Raw genomic sequence first — 26,308 nt, 5'->3', positions numbered from 1 at the left:
CGACAAGGTGCATAGAGCAGGAGGCAAGGCGGGGAACCCCCGATCTGTCCTAACCCGATTCCACTACTATACGGAAAAGACCAAGGTCTTGGAAGAAGCGAGGAAGGCAGGGGTGATCACTTACAACAATGCCCAGATCACCATTTTTCAGGACCTCTCCGCCTACACCTTGGCAAAGCGCAGAATGTGCCGTCCCCTGACGCAGCTACTCAAGGAGAAGGGGGTGCGTTACAGGTGGGGTATCCTTTCTCCCTGTCCTTCGAATACATGGGCCAATGCACTATGTTGGTCACAGAAGAGGATATTAGAGGAGCCATACGCGACTACGTGGTGGACCCAACCCCCCGAAGAAGCCGATCGGCCCGGAAGCACTGGCCAGGGGTGGTCCAGGTCAGTCGGGACCCAGGAGAAGGAGGGGACCGCCTCACGAAAATACAAAAAATTGAATACTCCGCCTCCTGCCCAGGAAGGAGAGCAAATGGATTCGGAGGGCTGACGGCGGGAGAGCCTCGACAAGCTGCGGGACAGGTTTGGAAGTTTGTGAGGTCCTAGCGATGACTCTGTCCCCCGGAACAGCAAGTATACAGTGGGCAACTGACGGGACGAGGCCGGGGGGAAAAGGGGGGCTCAAGGAGATGAGCATTGTACTGTAGGCCTGGCCAGGGGAGGTCAGGCTGGTGGTCCGGCCATATGCCAGCAATGGCGGAACTTACTGGCTGGATGTCGGGTAGGGGGGTGAGGGGTTCTTTCAAGTTGGCAGGGGTAGTTCTTTCAGGGAGGGGGGAGGAGGAGATGTTTAGGGTCAGTTTTAGGGCCCCTGGGGAGGGAGGATGGGAGAATCCAAGCAATCCAGAAGCGAGACAAATGAAGCGAGATGGGAGTTTTGACATGATGTGGTGGCCAGCCGGGAGAGTTGCATAGATAATGGCTGATGGCTTGCCGGCCCTGGGGGTGGGCACCTTGAATGTGCGAGGTCTGAATACCCCCACAAAGAGATCCCTGGTTTGCAGGGAGTTTAGAAGAGCTAAACTAGACCTGCTTTTCTTACAGGAGACACACTGGGCCCGGGGAAGGAACCCAAGATGAGGGTAGGAGGAATCGGCGAGATTTTTTGCGCGTCACATAGGTCTAAGAAGAGGGGAGTGGCTATCTTGCTAGCAAGGGGCATAGGCTTTGAGCAGGAAGCAACCCTGAGGGACCCCGAAGGCCGCTACGTACTGGTAAGGGGCTCACTACAAGGTGCCCCCTTAACTCTCGCAGTTGTATATGGTCCAAATGAAGGCCAAGCCCAGTTCTGGGAGGAAGTAAGGGACAGGCTTAAACTCTTTGTGCATGGTAAGATAGTGGTAGGGGGAGACTTCAACATGGTCCTGGATCCGTCCTCAGATAGAAAGTGATTTGGTCCTCCAAATGTTAGACCTGCGGACAAGGCCACGGCACGCAGTTTCCAGAGGGTCAACGCCGAGCTGGGTCTGGTGGACACAATCCCGTCCCCTAGGTCTGACGTTCCCTCATTCACGTACTACTCGGCCATTCACACCTCATTCTCTAGAATCGATTATATTCTGGTGGACGAGACTCTTCGCCCACACGTCTCGGGCTACAGTGTTGACTCGATCCCTTGACATGGCCTGCATCACTATAGCTGAGGGCTGGCACGCGGAGCGCAGAGGCCGCTGGAAATGCAATGACTCCCTTCTCAAAGACGAGGTAATCGCACAGGAAGTGCTAGATGCCATAACGGAGTTCTTTGATTTGAATGATAATGGGGAAGTCGGCATACACACACTGTGGGACGCCTTCAAGGCGACCCTACGAGGCGTTCTCATCAAAATAGGATCCCAGAAGAAAAGGGAAAGGGAGGCCCGGGAAAAGACCCTAAGGGAAAAGATAGCCCAGTTCCAACCTGGTGGCCCTCCGGAACGGCCGCTCGAGCGTGACCAGGTCACTGCCCTGGAGGACTATAGACTCCAACTGAAAGACCTCCTCCTACACAAAACAGAGAGAAGCCTCCAGATGGTGAAACAAAAATATTACAACAAAGGGGATAAGGCAGATAGTATCCTAGCCTGGAAGCTGAGGGAAGTCCAACGTAGCAGAATGGTGAAGGCGGTGAAGGACGCTCAGGGGACGATAGGTTATGATTCTCCCCACATAGGGGAGGCTTTCTGCCACTACTACGAAAAACTATATATTTCAGAATATGACGAGGGTGATGCCCAGATAGAGGGCTTCCTGGAATCCATTCAAGTCCCGGCCTTAACAAAAGAGATGTCGGGGGGGCTAGAGGGTCCGGTCACCGAGGATGAGATAGACAAGGTGATTAGCGGGATGAAGGTGGGAACCTCCCCGGGGGAGGATGGTTTTACGGTGTACTTTTACAAGAGGTTCCGCTCCACCCTGGCCCCGCATCTGGCAAAGGTTTTCAATTCTGTCCTCGAAGGAGGTATTCTCCCTGACTCCATGATGGGTGCCATTATAGCAGTACTGCCCAAGGAGGGTAAAGATCCCGCAGAGTACTCCTCTTACCGACACAGATGTCAAGATCTTGGCCAAGGTGGTGGGGAGGCGGATGGAGGGGATAATGCCGAGGTTGGTCCATGGGGATCAGGTGGGCTTCATAAGGGCGAGACGGGTTGGACAATATCCGTTAAACAATAGATCTGTTCCACTTCACGCAGGAATCGTATCTGGACGCATGTGTCCTCTCCCTAGATTCCGAAAAAGCTTTCGACAGGGTGGAGAGGAGATACATGGAACTCCTTCTCCAGAAAATGGGCTTCGGGTCACACATTAGGAGCTGGGTATCGGCACTTTATAGAGCCCCCACAGCGAGGGTCCAGGTGAACGGGAGGTTGTCTGAGTCCTTCGCACTCTCATGAGGGACCAGGCAGGGTTGCCCCCTCTCCCCTTTGATATACGTCCTCACGATAGAACCGTTAGCTATAGCGATCAGAGCACATACGGGCATCAGGGGGATTAGCATAGGCGATGTGGAATTTAAGCTATCCCTGTTTGCGGACGACATCCTTGCCTATGTGGTGGACCCGGCCGCCTCGCTCCCCCCCCCCCCCCCTTTTGTGCCTGATGACCACATTTGGCCGCTTCTCCGGACTGAGAATCAACACAACAAAATCAGTCCTGCTCCCAATGAAAGTACGAGACCCCGAGCTGGACCCACTGGACAGGTTTGAGTGGATCGCGGTGGGAAAGACCTTCATTCGATACCTGGGAGTCCTGCTAACTAGGGATCTGTCTAAACTAGCCTCCACCAACTATGACCCTATAATGGCAGGGATCAGGTCAGATTTGAGGAGATGGGGCAAGATGATCCTGTCCTGGTACGGCCGGATGACAGCGGTCAAGATGAATGTCTTACCAAGGCTTCTGTACCTGTTCACAGCGCTCCCCACCATCATCCCAGAGCAGACCTTTAGGGTCCTACAAAACGCAGTCCAAGAATTCATATGGCAGGGGAAAACCCCGAGGACCGGGAGAGCGACCCTGACATTGCTGAGGGAGGAGGGGGGGTTTGGGCTTCCTGATTTCCACTTGTACTTTCGAGCTGCACAGTTGAGGGTCTCTTGGAACACATGAAAGAAGGGATGGGGACATACTGGTCTTACTTAGAGGACATGGATGCCCACCCCCTGAAGGTCAGGGACCTCCTATGGGCCCCACACAAATCTATCCCAGGAAAGTGAAGAGGTCACCCGACCCTGGGAGTCCTCTGGGAAATTTGGAAGGAGGGCCCACAGACAGCTTACCTCACTTCATGGCCGTCCCCGATGTCCTCCCTTTGGGGACTCCCCCTTAACCTGGGCAGGAGGGGGTTTCGAAATTCCCAGATCTGGTCTGACTTGGGGATGGAATGGGCAGGGCAGATGTTTAGGGAGGGAGAATTCCTCTCATACAAGGACCTGAGGGAGGCACTGGGCCAAGGGTCCCTAACCATTTTCGAGTACCTCCGTCTCAAGGGCATATTGTGTGACCAATCATGGGGCCAAAATTTGAGGAGGCAGCTGACTCCCTTTGAAAAGTTCCTAGATACAGCGACCTCGAGAAAGGGCGCGGTATCGAACATGTATAAAATTTTGAACACCATCAACCTCCCTGGGAGAAGGGGTTTCCGCTCATTCTGGAAGGATTTGGCGGGGGAGGTCATTTCAGAAGACGCCTGGTCAAGGAATTTCAAAATCGCTTTCCATGGGAACTTGTTCACCGCGGATATGGAGCATAACTTCAAGATATTGCAGGGGTGGCATAGGGACCCAGTGAAACTGTCTAAAATGTTCCCAGGTGAATCTCCGATGTGCCCGAGGGGATGTGGCCAGAGGGGATCCAGGAAGCACATGTGGTGGCTTTGTCCGAAAGTTCAGGACTTCTGGGGAAGAGTAAGGGCCTAGATTGCGGAGGTGTCAGATGAGCCCCTCCCCCAGGACCCTTTGTCGATAATGTTGGGCTTATCCCCGGAGGACATGGAAATATATAGCTATCCAAGGATGATGGAAACAATGCTGCGGGCGGGGAGGGTGGCCCTGGCACAGAAGTGGAAGAGCCTGGAACCCCCCTCCAAGGAGGAATGGCTGAAAAAGGTAAAGAATATGTTCTTGATGGACAAACTCACAGCAATGGTGAACAATGACTCAGGGTCTTTCCTGGCTAATTGGTATGGGGTGCAACAATCTTGGGGATGGGACGTCCACTGACTTGAGACACTGGCCCGCACCGGGGGGGAGGGGGGCCCGGAGTCCAGCTGGGTCCGCTTTGAGTGCCCACGACCGGGGGAAGGCAACATCAACCTCAGCCGGCAAAAATGGTCACCTACCACATCATCTCCTGAGTACAAGATATGATAAGGCCGCTTACTGTCTCACATCTCCGAAGTTATAATAGGATTGCGGGGGGGGGGCATTGTTGGGGAGGGGGGCAGAGGGAAGGGGGGGATAAAGGGTTGAACGGGACAGACAATCGCATCATGTGCATTATTGTTTATTCAGCCCGGTTTGTAAAATTAAGAAAACTCCAATAAAACCAAAGTTTAAAAAAAATGTCCTGCTGCTCCACAATCCAGCATTGCCAAGCAGTCTATGGGTGTACCTCCTTCCGAGTCGAGAAACACCTTGAACACCATGAGTTGGCAGGATAAATCTGGAATGTTTGGCTGCGTCACATCACAGGGACTGGTGATATTAACCTGTTCCTTGTCCCTGTTCAGGGTCGGGGTTTTTCGTTTCCCTGTCTCCTCGGGGGTACCACAGGACAGTCCCGGAGTAGGTGTTTATCTGACCTACAATACATACAAAGACTAAGGTCTTTGCGCCTTTTACGTTCTGTAGCAGAAAGCAGCCCTCTAGCCGCACCGATTTGCATCAGTTCTTCTGTTGTCGACTTCTCCGGTGCTGAAGGTAGGTTAGGCATAAAGGATGGACTGAACCTGGGTCTCAGTCTTTTGGCCTTTCGCTCCGACAGTCGGAATTTGATCTGTCGTGACAAAGCAACAAGCTCCTGGAAGTTTTTGGGTCTCGCTATTCTGGCGGGTTCGTCTTTTATCTCTTCTTGCAAACCGTGTCTAAATAGTGTCTGTTGCGCAGAGTCTGGCCAACCTGGTTCTGTGGCTATTCGCAAAGTAGAGGGGTCTTGATATATCAACCTGTTTGTATCCTGCGCTTATGGTGGGTATCGACTGCCAAGTGAAGAAACAGAGATTACCCCCTGCTCAGTTTAAGTTAGAGAAGTGGTAAGGGATCTGGGAGGAAAACACATATAGGTGTGGGGAAACAGAATTACATCTATAATCAATCCTCAAGGGATATCAACAGGCTTTCTGTCATTTTCTAGCATCATATCACACAAAACAGAGTATAAGCCATCCTGTTAAACAACAATTGCTCCAAACAACTTGAAAAGCAAGAACCAATGTGATTGTATTACTTACTATGACCCTGGCTGGAAGAACACCCTGACCCTGCAGGATGAAACTTTCCCCAGGGAGCGTGTCGTAGTCCGCCTATCTAAAAGAGGATAGGGTAAAGAAAGGAAACTGACCCTTGCTCTACAATAAATGATTGGTTCAAAAAAGGCCCAGAGGAAGCTGGGCTATGTTTGAACACATCAATCGCCAAAAAGTGTTATAAAAACTAAGAGTAAAAAGCTTCTTTTAAAAAGATAGAACAAATGGGGTGTAGTATCACCCAACGGGGGATTTTCCAACTTTATTCACCCTCCGTGGTGTGTGCTTCACCCATCCATCCATGGTTGTACCTCAAGGATTAATTATGCCTATGGAAACCTTAAAAAACAATGTATCTAGCACCAATTAGCAAACTAGGTGCAAATATTCTGTAGGAATTAATCCAAGGTGCCTTATTCAATCTCGTCTAGATCCAAGCATTGTGAAAAGTCAGTTATTGTCAAACAGTGTCTTTTCTATTGGCGACATCTGTCAATTGTCAAGTCGACCGGTTTTGATGATATCTTGATGTTATCATCTTCTTCAGGACCAATTGCTTTTCTGTTCAGATTTCATCTTCTAACCGCAAATAGCAAAGCCCACCGACCACCTAGGGGGAGAAAGGACCCATTTAGCAGCCGGGTTTGGGGGACAAGTAATGTCTGATCATTCGAGCATGTATGCTCTTTTTGCTGCTACAAACGTTTCTAGCTCTGTAGGCATTTAAAAATCCAAGTCCCAGCACCCCTGGTGCATGGTGCATACATTGCGCCTCGAGTGGTGGCGCAGAAACCCTATATCTCTCATTCCTGTTTCCTTATATGTAAGGTCCATACATGCAAAGCCCCTGTGCACCTTATCAGAGTTGTGCGAAGGGGTAAATCGGGGGCATCAGTGCAGAGTGCATGCTCATAGTTTTTTAGTGAGTTCCAAAGCACCGTGCAGTATTAGGTGAGGATTACCTCTGGATGTATTCATTCCAGCTGTGATGTTCTGTTTTCTTCTTCAGAATGCGTGGTGGAAATGGGTAAACTTCCTTGGTTTTGTTATTGTTATTTCGACTCAGTCTTGGCCACAAATAGTTGTAACACAGTAAGAAAGACCAACCATGTTGGATTCTGTATGTGTAGCACTTTTTAAATTCTGCTGCGTACATGTTGGATTCTATACGTGTGTGCACTTCTAGGCTACATAGTGTACACACTGTGGGGCTTGATTTATAACGGAGCCACACGGGTGTCTCTCCAGGGCCACTGGTGTCAACTCAGGGCTCAAACATGTTGTTTATACACATCTATGTGTCCCGCTGGTCTTCCAAACGACAGGGCACAGATGTGTGTCAAGCCACATGGACATACGCTCATAGTGAGTCCTCACAATCCCAAACAGCAAGGACGAAATAAATAATTACGTTCCTGCAGGGCAAATCCATAAAGACTTCGACTCGGCATACAAGGAATTGCCATGAGTGCAAGGTCCGTATGTATGTGCTCCGCTTTTCGGAGCGCGTCAATGAAGTGGCACTGTCCGTCATGGAATGCAGTTCTAGTTATACGGAAGTGTATAACTACGGCGGCATGACTTCTAACTATGTGCGCGCGATCGCATTTCGTTGGCATCAACCCGCATTCTCATGACATAAAAAAATATAGGATTTCTTACCTAATGTGGCATCTGTGAGGCGCTCAAGGCAGCGAGGCTCCGTGGGGAATCTCGCACAAGAGTGCACCCGGAAGGGCCATGTACGGTAAGTTCCTCGTTTATGTTCCGTGAATCAACATAGAAGAGGGACTAATTTCTTGATGACCATTTTTGCAAGCCAAATGGTGCGCTGTAGCTTGGTGGCCATATTAAAAGGTTAAAAAATACTCGGACCCCCTATATCCATAATAGCTGTCAGTAAGCATTATTGTGTTGTTGAACACTAATGCATAGGTAAATTCCCTCCGGAGTGTAATTGGAACTGGTGATATTAAAAACTTTGGTTGACAAATGTGCATGCCACAATACTTATTAATGATAAAGAAACCCTTGTGACCCGTAGGGAATGAATGGTCCGGATGCACAACTATGAGTCTAACAGCAGATCAGGAGCTGTACTCTCTTCGAGTGCAAAGACCACAAAAAGGTTGTCAGGTGTTTACAACACCAAAGGACTGATCAGATAGTCCCTATTTATGTGAATGTTGGCGCCATTGGCATCAAAACTCAATTATGCCAATGGGTCCATGTTTATAAAGGATGAGTACTCTTTATGTATTTCTTTATTTAATCAGGGCCAATTCATTCCATTGGATTTCTTCGTTTAGACCGTTTCTGACCGTGTCGAGACGAAAAATCCAATGTTGCTCCCGTTTATGGAGTAAGTTGTTAAAATCTCCGCCTCTAGTTGGTAATTTCACTTTTTCAAGAATAGTCCACCTGAATTGTTCAGCTGTGTGGTTTCTTTCTACAAAATGTGCAACCATAGGAGCTATGACCTTCTTAGTTCGAATGCAAGATTTGTGTTCGATGAGGCGTTTCTTGACTGGTCTTACCGTCATACCAATATATCTTAGTTCACATGGGCATGTGATCATGTATATCACTCCCTTGCTGTTACAGTTGGTGAACTGTCGTTGTTCCCAGGGGGTCTTCCACCCAATGTCTACACTCTTGCTCCTTGTGGTTTGACTGCATACACTACATGTTCCGCATGGTGAGTGTTCGATTACCTATGGGAGGTCCCATAGGGTGTTTGTATCCTCTATGTTTGATTCTTTCAAGGTATGGACCAACATGTCCCTGATGTTTCTTTTCCTTTTAATAGCAAAAAGAGGGAGCATGATGGTTTGATTTCCTGTGTTGACGATTGGCCACAGTTTTGTGATTTCTTTCTTTAAAGAGTTAAACATGGGACAATAGCTGAGAACCGCTGTGATTCTGTCTGTGTTTTCCTTCTTCCCATGCTGTTCAAGCATGGTTTCTCGCCTGATATTTCTTGCTTGCTTTCGTTGACCACTTTTCTCGGGTAACCTCTAGCCTGGAGTTGTTTTTTCAGAGCTGCTGATTGTGTTTGGAAGTCTCCTATGTTGGTACAGGTGCAGCGGTATCTCAAAAACTGCCCAAAGGGTAAGTTGTCCCGCAATGCCCGTGGATGGTAACTGGTGTATGCCAGAAGGGCATTGCGGTCGGTGGCCTTTTTGTACACCCTGGAGGTTAGCTGTCCATCTTGGAAAATAAGATGGAGATCTAGAAAATGTGTTTCTTTCTTGTCTGATTGCATAGTAAACTTCAAATGTTGATTGCATGAATTTATCCAAAGGTGGAATCTATCTAGATCACCTTGAGTACCTTCAAAAATCATGAAGATATCGTCTATGTAGCGCTTCCAAATTTTAATGTTCTCTAGGAATGGATTAGTGTTGGAATATATATGTTCCTTTTCGAAATATTCTACATAGAGGTTTGCAAGGCTTGGTGCGAAGGTGGCACCCATTGCGGTTCCCGAAATCTGTTGGTAAAGCATGTCGTTACATACAAAAGTGTTTAGTTGGGGCAATCTCTGCTAATTCAGTGATGAAATTTGCTTTTCCCCATGGTAAGTCTTTTCTTATTAGATGTCTGTGTACCATTTCAATAGTTTCCTGTTCGGGTATGCCCGTGTAGAGTGCCTCCATGTCAAGTGTCACCAGCCACTGTGTCATATCATTAAAGGTAAGGCTATCAACCAAGACCAGCATGGCAGTTGAGTCCTTGACATAGGATGCCATTTTGGGGATATCATCCCTCAGGTAGAAATCAACAAATTCAGATAACGGTTCTAGAATGGATTGTATACCCGATACTATTGGTCTCCCCGGAATGGGAGTCCCTTGTGGACTTTAGGTAGGGCGTAAAACGCAGGCAATCTTGGATGGTCGGGCATAAAAAAACTGGCTTCGTGTGCAGAGATAAAACCCTCAGATTCGGGCTTGTCAACCACTGGGGCAATAAGTGCCCGAATAGAAGCTGTTGGATCCGCTACTAATGATCTGTACGCATTAGCATCCGTAAGGGGGGCATTCAGCATTTTATCATAGTTGTGTCTAGGATCATGATTGCTCCGCCTTTGTCGGCCGGTTTTATGACAATTTTGTCATTCTTAGATAATGTAGTAAGGGCCTCGAGTTGTTTCTTGGTGCAATTTTCATGAATACAATGTACCCTTGTCTCTATTTCTTCCAGTTTTTTAAGTATTGCTTGTTCAAAGGTGGCAGATTCTACAGTGTGACTATGTGAAGGTGGTACAAACCGAGATTGGGGTCATAATCCAGTCCCCATATCCTGTGTATCATTTACATTGTCATGTGTTTCATTCGGTTTATCAGCAAAGAACTGTTTCAACCTGATTTTTCTCATGAGCTATGTTAGCTCTATATACGTGTTTGGAAGGGATCATACCTAGCAGTGGGTACATATGATAGGCCCTTCTCTAGGACCTGCATCTCATCTTTACTCAATTGATGTTTCGAAAAGTTCATAATCAATGAAAGTTCGGTTGCGGTAATTGGCCCCTGCTCCATGTGACTCTGGGAGAGAAGGTTTGCCATCTCGGACGCCCTCGGCTTTGTCCGTCTCAGCCTAAAAAATGTTGTTGTTGGTGATTTTGGCCTGAGTTCCCCATGCATTGCACCTGAGTGTTAAACCGTGCTTGTTGTCTCGGGCAGAAAGGTCCACTGGATTTTGTCCCATCGTCCGATCCTCCACTCGAATTTTGCAAGGACCCTGATTGAGCTCTACCGGAAGGTCTCTGTCCCATTTGGATATTGAGATGGTAGGCATCTCGTCTCGCTTGACTTGCCTCTGGGGTAAAATAATCCTTTACAGTGTAGGGGTATATTTTGCTATGTTCAAGGGCAGCTACATCTTTTTTGAGTTTATGGATCTTTTTAGTCAAATTCAGTTCTTTGAATTCTTTTATAGTTACATCAAGCAGTGCTAATTTTGTTTTGTATAGCTCAATATCTACCTGATCTTTTATCTTCGTCAATTTCTCTTCCAGTTCTTGCAAGAGTTTTTCTGAGATCGTCTTGGCTGCATTGATTATTAGCACAAGCCAATTGTGAGTACACTTGTTCGCTGTACATGACCAATCTTTGCGAAACTGTAGATGTTCAAGAAAAATTCTGTGTTCTATATGTATTATAAGACCACTGGGAGCTGCATGGGCCCTCAGGTATTCAACCATCAGAGCACCATGAAGTTCTGCTCAAACCAGTTTCTTTTTTATAGCTTCAATTTAATTCCAATCATCAGTACTGCATTCACCAGGGCCTGGGATATTTAAACCCAGGATTGAAGGGTTGGAGAGGATTCCCTCCATCAACTCTTCCGCATACACCAAATAGTTCTTGTCTGCCATTGGCACTGAGGGTAATCTAGTCTGACTGATGATCTGATTCTCCGTGAAGTTAAAATTTAAAAGAAGGGTTTCTTTTGCGTCAACGGGCAACGATACAACACCCCCCCAACAGGGGCAAGGACCTGAATATGTTATTCTTGTCAATTACCTGGTATGAGGGGTGCTTACACCAATCTAGGTTTATCTAATAATACACCCAGCAGTAGAAAAACCAACTGCGCGAAGGGAAGGAAAACACATATAGGTGTGGGGAAACAGAATTAAATCTATAATCAATCCTCAAGGGATATAAACAGGCTGTCTGTCATTTTCTAGCATCATATCACACAAAACAGAGTATAGGCCATCATGTTAAACAACAATTGCTCCAAACAACTTGAAAAGCAAGAACCAATGTGATTGTATTACCTACTATGACCCTGGCTGGAAGAACACCCTGACCCTGCAGGATGAAACTTTCCCTAGGGAGCGTGTGGTGGTCCGCCTATTTAAAAGAGGATAGGGTAAAGAAAGGAAACTATCCTTTTCAGCAAGTGGTTAACACTCTTCAGGCTGCAGTTCCGCATATTACCATTAATGTATCCTTACACTTGAATGGAGAATTAAAAGTATCAGGACCTGCTATGATTGATTAAGGAGCTACTGGGAATTTTATTGATTGGGGGTTAGCGACATTGTTGGGAATTCCTTTGGTTGAGAAACAAGTTGTGGAACAGATGAGGGCAGTTGATGGTTCTCAGTTGACTTCCGGTCCTATCACTCATGAGACAGTCTCTCTATTTATGTCTTTGATAAGGAACCATGGGGAGGTTATTGTTTTCAACTCATTGATGCTCCTCAATTAAGAATCATTTTAGGAATGCCTTGGTTAATTTATCATAATCCTGCAATTGATTGGAGTAGAAGAATTTTGGATTTTCAATCTGACTTCTGTAAAGAACATTGTTTTGGTTTTGTTCAAGAAAACTTGATTGAAAGTGATGATGGGGAACGAGTGGTAGCCTTGGCTGAAGGGTGTTTGGAAAGACCTTCCGTAGGAGCAATTATGGGTATATTACATAAGTGTTATGAGGAGTATGTCAAGGTCTTTGATGAAGTTGAAGCAGGAGAGTTGCCTCCTCATAGGTCTTTTGACTGTAAAATCGAATTGGAGGATGAGAAATTTTACCCAGTAGCAGAGTGTATGCCTTCACTGAGAAGGAAAATGAGTACTTGAAGGAGTATATTGACGGAAATATGAAGAAAGGATTTATCAGGCATTCTCAGTCTCCAGCAGCCTCGCCATTTTTTTTCATTCTGAAGAAGGAAGGAAAATTGAGGGCTTGCATAGACTATCGTTCTTTGAACAAGATTACAGTTAAGAATTGTTATGCCCTGCCTCTGATTCCAGAAATGTTGGACAGCATCCAAGGGTCTTCCATTTTCAGCAAATTAGATTTAAGTGGGGGTTACCATTTGGTCAGGTTTAGGGAGGGGGACGAATGGAAAACAGCTTTTAAAACCCACTTTGTATAATTTGAATATCAGCTAATGCCATTTGGTTTATGAAATGCCCCGGGCGGCTTTCCAATTTTTTATCAATGATGTGCTCGGGGAATCCTTGGACAGTTTTGTCATCGTATATATAGACAACATTTTCATCTTCTATAGTGACCCGGAGCAACATCGGCATCATGTTAGTCAAGGTTTAAAGAATCTGTTAGACAACAATCTTTTTGCAAGTTTGGAGAAAAGTCAGTTCCATACTGAAGTGGTGGAATTCTTGGGGTTTGTGATTTCCCCTCAGGGATTAGAGATGGACAACAAGAAAGTTCAGGCAGTAAAGGATTGGCCAAGTGTCACGATCACTGGCCCTACCAATTCTGGCCTTGCCCCTTGCACCTACCCTGGTGTAGTAGCAGGCACATATGCACACAGCCCTGGATTTCCAACGCACCACTGGGGTTCTTGGACCAGGTTGAGAAAGAACAAAAAGAGTTGGGCTCAAGCTTGGCGTGCCTGGCGCCACGTTTCTTTTTCATGAGGTGACTATGCCCTGCCACTTCTTATTCCTCCAACATGGAGGAATAATAAACCAAGCAGCACTTAAAATGCTGCAGGACTGCCTTTGGGTGGGGCTGGCTCTGCCTTTTGGGTGGGGCTGGGCATGATTAGTCATTGGGCGTGGCTGGCTATTTAAGCCACACCCAGGCAAGGGTTCCCTGCTTCACATCATTCTGCCACTGCAGCGTGACGCTTACCGGCCTTGCTCCTGCTCTCTGGACCTGAAAGAGAAAGAAACAGCTGTTAGACAGAGCTCCTCTCTAAGGACCCGATCTCCGATCCTCGGCAGCACTCACCTGGTTTTCCTTGTGTGAATTCTTGGCAGCAACGCTTCTTGGCATCTCGTCTATTCGACTCCTCAGTCGCCGCTCCTGCTGGAAAGAGAAAAAAAACAAGGGGTAGATCTTGGAGCAGTTTGAGAGGGCTGAACGTATGGTTTCAACAGAGAAGTGTGGAAGACTGGATGGATCCTTTTCCATGACTCTGGTAGCCGAAGTCGAAAGGCCACTGGATTGACGATTTCTTTTATAGAAAAGGGCCCCGTAATACCTGGGAGCCAGTTTATTTGGTCGCAGATGTCGAGGAAGGAGTTTTGAGGATAACCAGACTTTATCGCCTAATGAGTAAGAAGGCCCAGGTCTTCTTCTAGAGTCGGCATGATGTTTAACGTCTTTTTGGGCCTTTTCTAAGTGTTCCTTTGCTTCTTTGTGTACATTAATAAGAGTTTCAATCCAAGAATCAACCATAGGAACTGGGGTAGGGTGTGGGAGAGTGGAAGGTAAAACTGAAGGATGAAATCCTTGACTACAGAAGAAAGGACTGGTGTTGATAGCTGAATGATCCGAATTGTTGTAAGCGAATTCGGCCACAGGTATTAAGAGTGACCAATCATCCTGGACCTTGGTGGCGAAGCAACGAAGATACTGTTCCAGAGTTTGGTTTACACGTTCAGTGGCTCCATTGGTCTGTGGGTGATAACCTGAGGAAAAGCCACGTTGGATTCCCAGTATACGACATAATTGTTTCCAGAACTGGGATATGTATTGGGGTCCTCGGTCAGAAATGATCTTGGAGGGTAGCCCATGAAGCCGGAATATGTGTTCCAGGAAGATTCCGGCGAGTTTAGATGAGGATGGCAGTTTGTATAAAGGTGTAAAATGAGCCATATGAGTGAACAAATCTATGGTAACCATGATTGTTGGTAACCATGATTTGAGGTCGGAGAAACTGCGGGTTCTGGGCTAGAAGGGTGGTCTATGACAGCCTTTTGGAAGGATGATTTCAACTTATTTTTCTCCGCCTTTCTTTCCTGGATACGAAAATCAATTTGCAAGGAAAGGTCCAAGAGGGCCTGGAAGGAATTAGGGCGAGCTACCCTGGCCAGCTCGTCCTTTATTTCTTCATTCAAGCCTCTGCGAAAGAGAGTGAAGCTAGCCTTTTGGGACCAATCAGCTTCCTTCATAAGTTGTTTGAAACGGGTGACATAGGTAAGCATATCCTGGGATCCTTGTCAAAAATCAAGTAGACGTTCTTGAGGGCTGTAAACCTGCTCAGGACGATCAAACATGGCCTTTAGTGCTTCCATGAATCCATTGTAATCATCCAGGAGGGCGTCGCCCGAATTGACTAGGGGAGTTGCCCAGGTTAATACGTTGCCAGTGAGGTGTGATATCATAAACCCCACCTTTGCTCTAGGGGTGGAAAAGTAGTAGGGCTTGAAGGTGAAATGCACCAAGCATGAATCAAGGAAGGCACAAAGGGTCTTTGGAGAGCCATCATATTTGTCCACCACTCCTCCCAATAACACACTTTCCTTGGTAGCAGAATCACGAGACAATACCAGCTGCTTTAAGGCAGGGTTCTCAGCTTTAAGCTTTTGAACTTCTGTGGTGAGTTGTAACGCTCACCTGGTATCCACGGGGACGTCACTCAGCCTGTTCTGACCTCTTACGACCTTGAACCCTTCCCTGGAGTCTACTCGACTGGAGACTGGGCCTGAAACACAGGATTGCCAGAGTCTCTGTGTGCTTGAACCCCTTCTTCCCCGGGTTCCAACCTCTCCCTTTGATCCACAGCTCACCTTGTTTTCTTGGAAAGTGTGCTCTCCGTCCTGCTTTCAGCGCAGAGGCGCGTTGATTGATGCAGGCTCGTTGCTGCCTAGTTACTTCACTGGCAAGAGTCCGACAGGTAAGTATAATGAGTCTTTTGAACAGTTCTCTAACTTCGTTCCTTTCCTTCCTTGGATGATGGCCGGCGTCCGGGGATGGCGACCTGCTGCTGAGATGAGTAGCGCTGAAGGTGAGTGAGAGCGCGATGCGACCCTTTCGTATTTGCATTGAACGGAGTTCTTTTTCTGTGTCTTTTAGGTGCCGCAACATTTTCAGCGTGGATGCCGGTTATGAAGAAGAAATGCGGTGAGTAAGCGCGGTATGCGGCACCTCTAGATGTTTCCACGCTAACTTGGAGTGTCTTTTCCCTCTTGCAGATGGATGAGAAGTTCCGGAGACAGAGTTCCCCCAGAGCGGCTGGGATTCAGGTAAGCGTTTGAAGCTCGTACAGTCTTTAAAAAATAAGCGAAGATTTGCTGAATGCTTACGAATGCCTTTTTTCTGTTCCTTAGGAAGCGGCGTGCCGGGATGGGAATGACACCGCCGAAGATGCCTGCAGAACAGAAGGAGCGATGAATGATGGGCAGAAGCGCCGCAAGGTAAGGCTGTTCCTAACGGTGTTCTTGTTCTTGCAGGAGCTGAGCGCAGAAGAAAGATGCAGGCCTAGTGGAGACCATTCCGAACACGGTGAGTGTCACGCTGCAGGTGCAGAAAACACAAAGCATGTTTCTCAGCCTGGGCGTGGCTTAAATAGTCTCTGGGTATCCCAGGTGTCTCTGGGCTGAACCACACCCAAAAGACTAGATTGCACATGCAGTTCTGGGAACCGAAATATGTGGGGGCATTCATCTTGTCCCCATCAATGCACTACAAGTCCAATCCCCAATGTTATCGTATGGAAGTGAGTGAGTCTGGTGCCACAAGCGCCAAGTCTGACTCCAAGTGGGTCTTTGGAGGGATGGAGAGGCCCTTGAGGGGTGATCGTGGCCTGGCTCCAGCCTGACATCTTGGAGGGCGGGGGACATGAGGGACAGGAATCATGACAGCACTCCCTCCCAAGGCCCCTCTCAAGGTGGCTCTTCTGTCTGGTCCTGGTGTGTTTGGATGGTTTTGATGAAATCGTCTAAGCAAGCGAGGTGCATGGATGTACTCACAAGGCTCCCATGACCTGTCTTGTGGACCATACCCCTTCCAGTCTACTAGGTAGTATAATTTGGAATTGAGGTACTTTGAATCCAGGATGTCCTTGACTTTGAATTCTGGCTCCCCGGCGACTACTACTGGCTGCGGTGGCATTGCTACCCGGGTCCCAGGTTGAACAGGTTTAAGGAGAGACACGTGGAACACAGGATGAATCTGCATGTTTGACGGCAAAGCTAGTCTGACCGCCACAGGATTTATCACGCAGGTGACAGTGAATGGACCCAGGTATCTTGGACGGAAAGTTTGGGTTCCTTTAATGGACACGTGTTTAGATGCCAGCCAGACTTTATCTCCCACTTGGTAGTTGGGGGCCTTTGCTCGGTGTTGATCAGCAAACTTCTTTTGGCGATTCTTAGCTTGAAGTAGGTGTTCAGCTGGCCTTTTAAAAGTTTGAGAAATGGTCGTGTGAAAGGTTTTGACTATTGGCATTTCCAGGGTTGTACAACTCAGAATTACGTGGGTGCCTGCCATACATGGTTTAAAAGGGTGTCTGCCCAGTGCTGGTGTGTAGGGAATTATTATAAGCATATTCAGCTATCCATAATAGGTCGAACCAGCTTCCTTCAGGTTGGTGTAACATGCAACGCAGATACTGCTCGAGCATCTGATTTGTCGTCTCAGTTTGACCATCCGTTTGCGATGGTGACTGGTGGATAGCCAGATGTCGATCTGGGCCATAGAGCAGCATTTTCTCCAGAAGTTAGATACGAATTGAGTGCCTCGGTCTGAGACCAGAACTGAAGGAATCCCATGGAGCTGTATGATGCCTTTAAGAAATACCTTCGCCAGAGTGGAAGCATTTGGGAGCCCCTTAAGAGGAATGAAATGTGCCATTTTTGAAAATAGGTCCACGACCACAAGAATAGTGTTAAACCCTTGACTGGGTGGTAAATCAGTAATAAAATCGAGGGACAACGTGTGCCAGGGTGCTGGTGGGATTTCCAATGGTTGTAATCACCCAACCGGTTTCTGCTTGTTTTGAGCACACACTTCACAAGGTAGGATGAATTGGATAATGTCTGTCACGCTCACCTGGTCTCCACGGGGGCGTGCTTGTGTGCGAAGGATGATGTCTGCACAGGTGTTGTTCTGCTTAATGAGGGCCTGCTTGCGTCTTCCCTTCTGTCTTGCCTCAGTAGATGTTCATCTGCAAGTTGAAACAAGATATTAGCCAATTGTGTGGAGCTGGTTTTGGTTTTCACCTCCTTCCGTGTTATCCTTCTCTTTCCCTGGCTCACCTTGTCTATTATATGGGTGAGCTCTCCGTCCTGCACACTCTCTGGCAGGGGCACGGTACTCTGTAGTTCCAGGATGAAGTTACTTCACTGATCCGATGGCGGTTGCTGAAGTGGATAGACCGGAATAAGCAGGTAAGTCTCTATTCCAATAACTCCTTGAAATAGCTGCCTTGAGTCCTTGCATGCAAGATATCTAATGTTCGATTTCTTTGTCTTTCAGGTGCGGCACAAAGCAGTTTTTGGATGATGGATGACTCTCCTGACAATGATGTGCAGGATTCTTGCCGGTAAGTAGAGCGCTGTGCGAGATGCGCTAATAGTTCGCTTTATTTTAGCCTTCTTGTTTACAGTGACTGGTTTCGGTGGTTTCACAACTCGTGTTCCAGGTTGCACTGGTATCAATAGTGAGACGTGGAACACAGGATGAATCTTCATGTGTGGAGGTAAGTCCAACTTCATAGCCACTGGATTGATAATGTCTTTAATGGTATATGGACCTAAATATCTGGGGTTGAAGGTACGAGGTCCCTTCACTGGTATGTGCTTAGACGCCAACCAGACTTCATCTCGAACCTGATATTTTGGAGCTTCACTTCTATGCACATCGGCTGATTTCTTGTACCTTTCCTTAGCTTGTTTTAGATGATCTGTCGCTTGTTTGAAGGCTTGGGAGATGGTAGAGTGCAAACTTTTCACAGCTGGCATTTCCAGAAGTTGTGGTGGGTCCAGATCGGAAGTTCGCGGATGTAACCCGTAGATTGTATAGAAGGGACTTTGACCTGTACTGGAGTGCAGGGAGTTGTTATAGGAATGCTCGGTGATCCATAAAACATCCTTCCAGCTGCCTTCAGTTTGATGTAACATGCACCTGAGATATTGCTCTAAGGTCTGATTTTTTCTCTCTGTCTGACCATCAGTTTGGGGATGGTGACTGGTGGAAAGCCTTACGTCGATTTGAGCTAACTCGCAACATTTCTTCCAGAAGAGTGAGATAAACTGGCTGCCACGGTCTGAGATTAGGATGGAAGGAAATCCGTGAATTCGAACAATCTGCTCCAGAAATTCTTTAGCCAGAATTGAAGCTGAGGGCAATCCTTTTAGTGGGATGAAATGGGCCATTTTCGAAAATAAATCCACCACTACTAGAATTGTGTGGAACCTGTCACAAGGAGGAAGGTGTGTTATAAAATCAAGAGATAGGGTGTGCCAAGGTGTAGGTGGGATGTCTAATGGCTGAAGCAGGCCCGGTGATTTCTTTTTCTGGGCCTTGTTTTGAGCGCAAACTCCACAGGATAGTACAAACTGCTTGATGTCTTTACGCCATGTCAGCCACCAAAAATGCTGCTTGACCTTGGCCTCAGTTTTTGCAATTTCGGGATGACCTTCTACTAATGAGTCATGGTAATGTGAGACGACCTTTTCCTGAAGTTCTTTGCTGGGTAGGTAGACACGTCCTCGAAAATAAGGTAATTGGTTAGTGACTGAATGGTGAGGACTTTTGGCGGGCCAATTCTTTAGGGCGTTGGAATCCATGAGATGAGGGATTTCTTCTTGAATGTCTTCTAGCGTTAGAGACGTAGTAATTCCAAGAATCTTTTCACCAGGAATGATGGGCACAGGGTCGGGATTGGCATATTCCCGCTAAGAGGCAATCCCGCTAATAAGGGTAATGCACAACCTTTTTTAGAACGGAGTCCGGAGGCCTGGGACTTAGAACCCAAGGTGACCATGAGGAGTATGCAGGCATTGTGGTAAATCTGTCCTCCTACATACCCACACAGATCGAAATGAGATTACCTGAAAGGGGGATGGGTTTTGTACATACAAATGTACACAATCCACTTAAATTCCGACAAGAATTTCATCAATTGATGAGAAAGATCCATTTACATCAATTCTTTCAGAATAATACCTGTGAAACAGAACCCTCTGAGTCAGGCCTCCAGAATAGATCTAATTGTTGTGCCCCCAGTTCCACACATAGTCCGGAGGCTAGAGTCTTTGAACATAGGGTCCTTAAAGACCTTGAGCAATTGGAACAAACCTATAACAAAACTATGTTCCATAACATAAGAACCGCTGAGACTCGAGCAACGAATGACCTCCTGAACAATCGAGGAATGGTTATCCGCAAAGCAGACAAGGGCGGTGCAATAGTCCTCCTAAATCGGGAGGACTATATACTGGAATACAATCGACAATTATTGGATCTCACATGTTATCAACCCCTTAAAGAAGATCCAACATCAGAATTGGCTAAAACCATCACGGCCCAAATCATAAAAGCTGAAGAAAGAGGGTGGATAACCAGGAAAGAAGTAGATTTCCTGGTGAAAGATAAACCAATAATCCCCCAATTTTATGTGCTTCCTAAGATCCATAAATCCTTAATTCGACCTCCAGGAAGACCCATTGTGTCTGGTGTGAATTCAGTCTTAGAACCCCTGTCTCGCTTTGCAGATACATTTTTACAACCTCTAGTGAAGAACATGACCTCTTATGTTCAGGATACTACAGAGATTATTGTGGAAGTAGAGGGTATCACAAACAGAACTCTTATTGAGTTTAGATGTGACAGCACTCTATACGAGTATACCACAACAGGCCTCACTTGAAATGTTGGAGGACAAATTGTTGAAGGACCACTTTACCGTTAAGACACCCATATCTTTCATTTTATGGTGTGCCGAAATGGCCCTGAAAGAGAATTATTTCCATTTCAACGGAAACTTCTTTAAACAAATACAGGGGACAGCAATGGGGGCCACACTAGCACCGAGTGTAGCTAATCTGTATATGGAGTTCATTGAGACTGGAACGATCATGACAAACACCAATCCCTATCAGGATAATATTAGGCTTTGGCGTCGTTACATTGACGACATCTTTGTTGTTTGGAGAGGTACGACAGCACAATTGGATGAGTTTCTGAAATGGCTGAATCTACAGAATGTGTTCTTAAAATGTACATCTTCCTATAGTAATCAGGGGGTTGATTTTTTGGACATTACCATCATGTCTGATAACACCTTACAAAATCTTTTTGTAAAACCATTTAACAAACCAACTGACAAGAACTCTGTTCTCCATTATGATAGTTTTCATCCCAAGCACGTACGGGACATCCTTCCTCTGGGACAATTCCTGAGATTAAAGAGGAATAGTTCAAGAAGAGGTGATTATAAAACAGAAGCCAACAACATGCACAAACGCCTCCTGAAGCGAGGCTATCCAAATAACATTGTGAATGCTGCTCGGAAGAGAGCCGAAAATAATAATAGAGAATCCCTTCTCCAATATAAAGAGCAGAGGAGCGATAAGATCAAAGATGACCGTCTAGTGTTTGTTAATACGTATAGCCACATGTCTAACACCATCAGACGTCTCATTTGCAAACATTGGGAGCTGTTGGAAAAGGTTTCCAATCCGATCGCTAGACCGATCATTGCCTTCAAGTGGAGTCGTAATATCAAAGAAGCAATAACCCGAAACGACATCACACTGAGATCAACAACTCCCCCCACATTAACACAGCTTTGGGGTCTTCAGGCACCAAAGGGCCATCATCCATGCGGATCTTGCACGTGTTGCGCTTTCACGAAAAAAAGTACATCTATAGATATTGGTCTTAAAACCCCCTGGTTACATAAGACTTTAACAAACTGTAATACCAGTTGGGTAATTTACGTGATATGGTGCCCGTGCAACAAAATATATGTAGGGAAGACTGAGAGAAAAGTTAAGTTACGCATAGGCGAACATCGAAGTTGCTTAAAAAAACAGAACAAAAATGCTCCATTGGTGGATCACTGGGTAGAGAGTATTCACCAGACACAGGATTTGTTATGGTCAGTGATCTACAAATTAAAACCCAGTAATGATGTCAACCGGGACAGAATTGCATTGTCACAAAAAGAACGCAAATTAATTTACTTCCTTTTGAGTCACGTGTCATTAACGGGAACGCCAAAGGGCCATTTTTGATTGGCCTTCACAACGGTACCCGGAAGCATTTAAATGCGCTCCGGCACACGGCCTACATAGAGGCTGTCTCCGAATTCGGTGGAGACCGAAGTCTGATGTAACGCTACCTGCAGCACAGCAGTCCGGGATCCAGATTCTGTTACAGATTTAATTGAAGGTAAGTGAAGCTCTCGCCATCGGGTTCAAGAGCTGCACGGAGTAGTTCACTCTGTGCATGAGCTCATGGGGTAGTCCAGTGTGAATCAAGGACATGTAGAAGATGCTGGTTTTTGGGAAGCTACTGATAACGTGGAACGATTTTGTTGTAGTTGCCCATCTCCGTGTATACCTTAAAATACACAGATATGAATGGACAGAATATACTTTTTAGGTCTCATTTGAATTACATCTAGGAACGGTACGTTCGTGTAATACTGTTCATTCTCCCCTTATAGCTTTGCATATGAAGGCACCCGGATGAGGTGCGAGTAAGCTCGTGACAGCGTGAGCTCCACTCCATATTGGCGCACGAAATTTCGCCGGCCAAAACACGCGACAGAAGATTGCGGTCGACTTAAGGGATTTCTTTCTTACATGGTTGTGGGTAAGATTTAACGCTTTACCATTTTCTCCAAACCGCGAGGCAGAGTTGTCATTTCTGATTGTATTTGACTAATTAGAGCTCCTGACCGTAGAATGTTTGATTCATTGTTTTTAGAATTGAAATGCGCGGCCGAGCAGATGCTCTATTTGAGTGAAAGGCGCTCCCGTACTTTGACCTGAACTTCTTTTTGGAGCCACATGCAGAGAGTCGGAGAGTAAACTATTTAAAAGGTGTACCCTTGACCACATTGGAATGTGAATTTTCCACCTGATTCTCTGGTGAGCCCATAAGAAGTGATATGAAAAATTGAAATTTTAAGATCTCACCCCCTTTGTGAAATAATGGCTTTTCCCTAAATATTCTGATCTCGAGTCATCACAATTAGAATCCAGTGCAATATAGGCTGGACCGGATTAGAGACTATTAATTCTCTAAACTTTTCGGTTTCCTTTCCGATTTCTTCCCCTTGTTTTTTTTCCCTCTCTCTCTTTTGACTATGATTCTCACTTGTTGTTGATTCACTGTCTCCGTTTGGGCCCCTCCTACATTACTGCTGTTTGGGGTCCAGTGATTGATTCTTTGATCTGTCTGTTTTCCAATCAACTCTAAGGGTGCTAGACCCAGCCAATTCTCTGGCACTGTGAGATCTAGTGGGATGGATGGGAACCTGAGCTATACGTGTCACTTTTTGAAACTGTTGTAAACAGAGCTAATTATAAGATTTGTTATATTGGGCACAATAATTGTGATTTGCCCTTGATTCAAATGTATGATACATTATGAACAGAAATTGATATACTGTTCTCCTGTACCGCTTTCTTGTAGGAGAAGAGTTTGCTTGAAGTCCTCTATCTCGCTTTTCCAGAAAACAAAGAATTGAAAATCCATCACACAAAGCATTTAAACTTTGAAGTGAATAACCTAAACTGTGGTAACACAAGACTCTGGTCACTGCTATGATGCAATGATTCCACCTTTTTCGCCCCTGATGAATTTCTATGGAATTACCCGCTAAAAGGAAAGAAACATGTTGGGCTTATTTTTATGATTTTTGGAATTTACTGATTGTGTATGAATGAATAATGATTCATGTATGAGCATGTATGGTACGAATGAGGATGAGTGGGATTAGGAAGTAAATTAATTTTATCATGGATTATCACTGTGTATAAGCTATTTAACCATCCAGGTCCCCATCTTTGGGAGTTAAATGTGGAGTTGCGTTGCAATGGTAGTGTACTTTAATGCTCTGTGTTCTATTTCTCATTGCTAACTCATAACATGCTAGTGTAGTTTATGAAAGGTTATCTACACCAATATTTGTATTGAAAAATAATTAAAGTATGTAATTTTTTATATCTTTTGACCTCGTTTGTCTTCTATTACTGATGAGCATGGTGCTTACTGAGGACAGGCACTAACTTTCTCTGACTCTCCAAGAAAGCGGTAGTTTTTGAGTCACAAGCTTTTTTGTTGTTGCCAAAAGTTCTACCCTTAATGTGAGAGTTTTCTTGTGATTCCAATTTCTCCCTCAACCTCCTAGTGTTTTGTTGTGTATTCCTCGTCTAATCCTATGCGGGACAGTGCATCTGCCTTGCCATTTCGACAGCCAGGTCGGTAAGTAATTACAAAGTCAAACTCCGCGAAAAGTAATGCCCATCGGAGTTGACGCGATGATTGATCTTTTGCCACCTTCAGGTACTGTAAATTGTGATGGTCTGTAATTACTGTGATGGTATGCCTAGCTCCTAAGAGGTAATGCCGCCAGGCTTTGAAGGCCGCCTTGATGGCTTACAGTTCCTTATCCGTAATAGCATAATTCAACTCAGGAGCCGTAAACTTCCGTGACCAAAAGGCTACTGGGTGTAGTTGACCAGTTTCGGGGTCCCTTTGGGAAAGGACCGCTCCCATTGCCAGACTGGAAGCATCTGTTTCAACCACGTATGGAAGATCTGGACGAGGGTGTTTCAGGATCGGCGCTGAGATGAATCTTTGTTTTAGCTCCTGGAAGGCTTTCTCAGCCTCTTCGGACCATTGACATTGCTTGTTTTTGCGCAGCAGAGTGGTGATGGGGTGCACTAGTTGCGAAAATCCTGGAATGAAACGACGATAGAAGTTTGCAAACCCGAGCATGCTCTGAACTCCTTTAATCGAAGTTGGAGATGGCCAGTTGAGAATGGCTTCAACCTTCCGTGAATCCATGCACACACCATGCAGGGTTAATACAAATCCAAGGAACTAGACCTCAGTGACATGTAAAAACATTTTTCCAGCTTTGCAAACAGTTTGTGTTGTTGAAGTTTGTCCAAAACAGCCCGGACATGTTTCTTGCTCGAAACGAGAGTATACCAGAATGTCGTCGATGTATACTACGACACACACATCAATCATCTCTCGCAAAACATCCTTCATGAAATACTGGAACGCCCTGGGGCGTTGCAAAGGCCAAAAGGCATCACCTGGTATTCAAATAGCCTTTATTTGGTGCAGAAAGCGGTCTTCCATCCGTCCCCTTTCCTGATCCGTACCAGGTGGTATGCTCTGCGAAGGTCTAACTTGGTGTAAATTCGGGCATCTTTAACTTGATCCAATAGGTCAGGAATCAAAGGCAAAGGGTAACGGTTTTTAACAGTGACGTGATTCAATGCGCGGTAGTCTAGCAAGTCCTAAGGTCACCTTCCTTTTTAGGCACGAAGAACAAGGGTGATGCCGCCGGGGACTTGGATGGGCGAATGAAACCGTTAGCCAGGTACTGGTCTAAATATTTTCTCAAATGCAGGTTTTCAGGTTCTGTGAGAGCATAGATTCGACCGCACGGAATCTGTGCTCCTGGTACAAGGTCGATCTGGCAGTTATACGACCTATGAGGGGGGCAGTGTGTTGGCTTGATCCTTTTGGAATATGTCCTGGTAGTCTTGATATACCAGAGGGAGGGAATTGGTTGGTGTCCTGATCATCGTTGCTCCAGTGACCAAAGGTCCTTTAGTTGGATAACAAGTTTGAGCACAGTCGCCTGAGAAGGTCAACCTCTTGGCACGCCAGTCTATGCAAGGATTATGTGATACTAACCATGGCATTCCCAGAATTATTTGAAATTGTGGAGCCTTGATTATATCAAACACTATGGTTTCCCGATGACCGTCTTGGCACAAAAGAGTCCTCTCTGTCGTAGAATGCGTTACTGGACCCGAAGCGATTTCAGTTCCGTCGACTGTGGTGACTAAGTCTGTTGTTGCCTTTTCGCAAAGGGAAAGGTTCATCCTCGAAGCCAACTCTTGATCCATATAATTTCCAATGGCTCCACTGTCAATGTATGCTCTGCCTGCATGCATTCGAGATGGCTGTTGGTGGTTTATAAGGACCATAGGCAAAACTAGGTGTGAGGTCTGGGAGTCCTTCTTTTCGCTCGGCAAGCGGACCTCTAGCCCTGCCGGGCGGAGAGGTTTTCTGGCTGACTCTGTTTCAACCTTACCAGCGTCTCCCACTGTGTTTTTAGGTGGCTTTACTGGCCACTCTCGAAGGAAATGGCTGGCTGACCCGCAATACAAACACAGTTGTTGTTGTCTTCTCCTATCTCTTTCAGCCTTGGATAATAGCCCACCCACTCCTCTGATTTGCATGGGTTCTGACACGTCGGTGGTCTTGGAGGCGTTTTCCTTGGGGCGTACAAATACCCTTGAATCAATACTAGCACGATCAAGCTGGACCACCAAGTCTATGTACTCGGCACAGTCTCTGGGTGGGTTAACCACTTCAGCTAAAACGTCCTTTAACTCCCCTCTCAAGCCACGGTAAAACAGCGTTGTTCGTTTG

At 46.2% G+C, this 26,308-nt stretch overlaps 1 long non-coding RNA gene across 1 annotated transcript in view; it reads left to right on the top strand.

The window, feature by feature from the left end:
• The window catches only part of LOC138567639 (uncharacterized), an 80,866-nt gene extending 57,015 nt beyond the window's left edge, over positions 1-23,851 (top strand). The window contains exons 2-4 of the long non-coding RNA XR_011302265.1: positions 22,347-22,495; positions 22,610-22,773; positions 23,321-23,851. This is a non-coding gene — a long non-coding RNA (uncharacterized lncRNA). The remainder of the gene's footprint in view (positions 1-22,346; positions 22,496-22,609; positions 22,774-23,320) is intronic.
• Positions 23,852-26,308: the final 2,457 nt, after the last annotated feature.

The sequence above is a fragment of the Ambystoma mexicanum genome, chromosome 2p (assembly GCF_040938575.1).
Source record: "Ambystoma mexicanum isolate Mex_15411 chromosome 2p, UKY_AmexF1_1, whole genome shotgun sequence".
Classification (NCBI taxonomy): Eukaryota; Metazoa; Chordata; class Amphibia; order Caudata; family Ambystomatidae; genus Ambystoma; species Ambystoma mexicanum.
This window is presented reverse-complemented; position numbering and strand designations above follow the sequence as displayed.